Source organism: Alligator sinensis, unplaced genomic scaffold (assembly GCF_000455745.1).
Source record: "Alligator sinensis unplaced genomic scaffold, ASM45574v1 scaffold1_1, whole genome shotgun sequence".
Taxonomy (NCBI): domain Eukaryota; kingdom Metazoa; phylum Chordata; order Crocodylia; family Alligatoridae; genus Alligator; species Alligator sinensis.
In genome coordinates this window covers 429,231-433,956 of record NW_005842556.1, presented here as the reverse complement: position 1 = coordinate 433,956, position 4,726 = coordinate 429,231, and positions in this window count along the sequence as shown.

Below are 4,726 nucleotides of genomic sequence, written 5' to 3'. Positions count from 1 at the left end.
AAGGAGTTTTAGTTTGCTTGAAGGAGTTTTAGTTTGCTGTGCCCCAAGTCATTTAAGGTGCGTTACACCACCAAATTTCCTGTAGTGGCTGGAATTAATGCGCAATATGCCGCTGAGGCATGCAAACACTGACACTATTAAAGCGGTGCAAAAGCATTTAGCCTGCTTTAAAATGTCATGCAAACAAATCTCTCGTTTCATCTACACATGACCTAGAATCAGTGTACCTCATAGCAAGTCCATAGTGCAACTATGAGGTTTTTACATGGTCACCTTTTCTTCATCTTCTTCTTTGGTATAATTGGAGTGAAAAGAGTTTTTTTCTGTATATTAGGAACAGAAAAAATGAAGTCTTTAATAAGAGTCTTTCACTTCTTGACATATTCTCTTCTCCACATGAAGTGAAATAAGGGGTCAGAATACTTTCTGCTCCTTTTCATGTGGGCTGACAAGTATCATAGTAGTTTCTTTCTCTCTACTGTAAAGTTCCAGGAGGCAGATTTTATTCCAAAACTGAATTTCTGGACTTTCCTTAGTGCTATCTATCATAAAATGTCTAAACCTATTTCCTTGGATATTCAACTGAAAAATTATTAATCTGTCACCTCCTGGGCAGTGTTCCCTAGTGATCAGAGATCTAGCCAAGGGCTCAGGACACCTAAGTTCTATTTCTGACTCTTTTGCCATGGTGCTGAGTGTCTTTGCACAACTCACTTTTTTGTCCTATATCTGTTTTCCCCAAATGCACAACATGTGGAAAATGATTTTGTCCTCTTTTGTAAAGCTCTTTGATGAAAAAACAGTAAGAGACAGATATAATACAAATATTAATATTATTAATAGTGACCATAGTAATAATTAAGATGATGATGTAGCAGCTGCTCATGGACAAAAATAGTATCATAATTTGAATCTTGGCTATAAGAATCATCAGACTACTATAGAAAATTTGACTGAAATATGTTAATAATGAAAATATGTTTCTGTAGGTTCAAAGAGACTCAGAAGCAGGCAATCTTTTCATATGTTTTTCCTTTCACTTATATTGTTGCCTTGGGTGGGTCACTTCACCTTTCTTTATCACAGTTCCTTCACCTGTAAAAATAAGTTACTGGCAATTACCTCCCTCCATGTAAGGTTAGGTTTTGACTATTCCAGAAACTTGCAGAGGGACTTTTCAAGCTGCTTCACTGCAGTGCTGCTCTTTAGCCTGGTATTTACTTCATTTTATCTCCATACTCAGAAACATCACACCTACCTGAAAAGGACAGAATTGCCTTTATCCTTCTTCCAGAAAATGTTGTTGTAGAGGCTGCATCATATTTTATATCAGTGGTGCTTTAACACCTGGGACGTGGTCCCACAAGAATCCACAAGTGATTGAAGTGCTAGCAATTAAAATGATTTTCAGGTCACTACAGTAGGAAAACAAAATTTGCTATGCAGTTGCTGTGTGAATCCTCAGGGAAGGTTCCCACTTTCTTTAAGTGTCATTAATAATAGGTTGTGATTTAGAAAACCATCTGGCATGTTGGTCAACCTTCCCTGGAATGTGAGTGTATTGCCCAGAAACAGGCATTTACATTTTGTCAAAATGAGGAAAGTACCAGGTCTTCACATTTAAGTTATCAGTACTGTGACAGGAACTCCCTTGGGAACCAAGGACCATCATAAACTTTGCTATCTCCCACTGCAAATGAGGAAAGCACTCTTTTAACATGCAAGAGTGCATCCATCTGAAATAAATCATATTGAATCACTACCTACCACAGCCCAAACAATTGCCCCCCTCACCTCGCCAAGGGAAAGGATGCGGGGTGGGGAGAGGGGGTGAGGACGACAGCTCTGAGAGAAGCTGGTCTTTTTTATTTATTTATTTTTTTTTCAGAAGGCAACTTATATTCTTACAGTCAGGAGGATACACTAAGAGGATCCCTGCGGAATTACACAAAAACACAATATTTTCTCACATACCAAAAGTCCCTAAATAAAGCATACACCTTGTTTTTGGATGGCAGAATGTAAAAGATTGTTTTTGAGTCATGGCTGACTATATGACATGTAACAAATCTTCCTGGAGTGCATCTGCAGTTGCTATTAATGAGATTTAGGTTCACTGTACAGTAAATTACTGCACAGTAAGCCAGCCCTGGAAACACGTCTACACATGCACCCTGTGGGCACACCTACATGAGACACTAACTGTGCAGTAACCTAATAATACTGCACAGTCGCAAGTCATAGCACAAACAGTGCTAATATGCTACCACTCAGTATTATCAGGCTACTGCACATTAGTATCACTAAAAAAGGTGTTTGCCAGTGCTTCTGTGCAGTAACTCTCATTACTGTGCAATAATTTAATACTTGATTGTACAAGTACTAAATAGGAAAGCACTCTTTTAACATGCAAGAGTGCATCCATCTGAAATAAATCATATTGAATCACTACCTACCACAGCCCAAACAATTGCCCCCCTCACCTCGCCAAGGGAAAGGATGCGGGGTGGGGAGAGGGGGTGAGGACGACAGCTCTGAGAGAAGCTGGTCTTTTTTATTTATTTATTTTTTTTTCAGAAGGCAACTTATATTCTTACAGTCAGGAGGATACACTAAGAGGATCCCTGCGGAATTACACAAAAACACAATATTTTCTCACATACCAAAAGTCCCTAAATAAAGCATACACCTTGTTTTTGGATGGCAGAATGTAAAAGATTGTTTTTGAGTCATGGCTGACTATATGACATGTAACAAATCTTCCTGGAGTGCATCTGCAGTTGCTATTAATGAGATTTAGGTTCACTGTACAGTAAATTACTGCACAGTAAGCCAGCCCTGGAAACACGTCTACACATGCACCCTGTGGGCACACCTACATGAGACACTAACTGTGCAGTAACCTAATAATACTGCACAGTCGCAAGTCATAGCACAAACAGTGCTAATATGCTACCACTCAGTATTATCAGGCTACTGCACATTAGTATCACTAAAAAAGGTGTTTGCCAGTGCTTCTGTGCAGTAACTCTCATTACTGTGCAATAATTTAATACTTGATTGTACAAGTACTAAATTTAATGTACAGTAACCACTGCACACTAATGAACATGTAGGCACATCCAGTTGGGAACAGATTTGCTCTTTATAAGATTAAGTAGATTCAGGCCTTCTCCCCTACAGTAGCCAGGGGGAGCTGCAGGCTGCCTGGGTGCCAGAGGGTCCAGATGGGGCGGGGGGCGGTCAGGCTCAGTCTGGCAGGGGCCTCCCAGAGAAGCATAGTCAGACTGACAGGAATCTGTAGGAAAAAGACAATCTTAGCCTGGTAGGGGTCTCACTCTGGTGGTCATCTTCACAGGGGAAGGCTCAGGCTGGCAAGGGTCTCCAGTGGCTCCTGCACCTCCTCCCAGGCCCACTGGGTAGTTTGGCACAGGGGCAAGGGCATCTGCTGGGAGGGGGGCATGGAGCCAGGACTGGGACCAGCACCAGGGCCAGGGGTGGGACCAGTGCCAGGGGACAGCTGGGGTTGGGGTTAGGGCTGGGTGTTGGGCTGCCAGGGGGCAGGTGGGGCCAGGGTTGGGGCCTGGGCAGCAGGTGGAAAGAAAGTGACTTCCAGAGCTTTCATGGTGTCCAGCAACCAGTAGTCCTCTCCCATAGCCTCCCTGCCCAGAACATCATGGTAGCCTGCTGATCCTGGGCCTCCATCACCATTTTGAGGAGGGCAAGGTGCCTTTCCTCAATGGTGAGGAGCTGGTCCCTGGTGGTGTGATACTCCCAGTCTCTCTCCCACTCCAGCACCACATCTTTGGCTCATCAGGCCCATGCGTTTGACACCCTGGCCTCTGCTGGTCGCATTAGGGTTCTTGCCTGGGCCTGGTTGTGCTACTGGAAGAGGAAGTGCACAGACCCTACCTGTGTGGCCCCTGACTCCAGGTGTGCATCCCAGGGGCCAGTGGGTGAGGTGGTGCCAGCACAGGTGGCTGTGGTACATCCTCCTCCCAGTCCTCCTCCCTTTGTGGGGCTTACCAGATGGGCATGGCAGATGGTTCTGGCTATCAAACTCCAGTCCTTGTGGCAGCAAGGTGGTCTGGCTGCCTGCAGGGTCCTGTGGTGTGGAGGCCTAGTGCCTGGCTGTACAGGCAGTGGGCCCCTCCAGGGAGGATATGGAGCTGGCCATGGGTGGGGCCATCTCCTGCCTGTCCTCTCTACTGTGGGTTCACACCCAAAGTTGCTAGGGCAGGTGTTGGTCTAGGCTGCCCATGATGGAGGATGAGGCTGATGGCAGGGAGTGTGCCGGTTCCTGCTGCTGCTGGCTCAAGGGCCCCTTCTCTGAATAGTCTTCATTAGGGCTGGCCTACATCACAGGCTCTGGCAGCCCACATTGTCTGTGGCCTGGGAGCCAGGATGCAGTCCAGCTCCCACGTGCAGGACATGGCCCTGTGGGCAACCCTGGACCAATGGTTATGGTCCATGATGAGAACCAACTGACCCACCAGGGCCTTCACCTTTATGTGACACTACCACCTGGACTGATCATGACCATGCTCCTGCATGAGAGTCCCTATATCCTTGTAAATGTAGGTGTTTGCCTAGGTGGCCCAGCCAGACTGCCTCTAAACTTTAGCCTCACCCCAGAAAGCTATGAGGTCAGTTGTCTCATCTGCCACCTAGTTTGTGCCCCAGACTGATCTTCCCAGGGTTGGGTATGTGGCCATGGAAGGTGCTG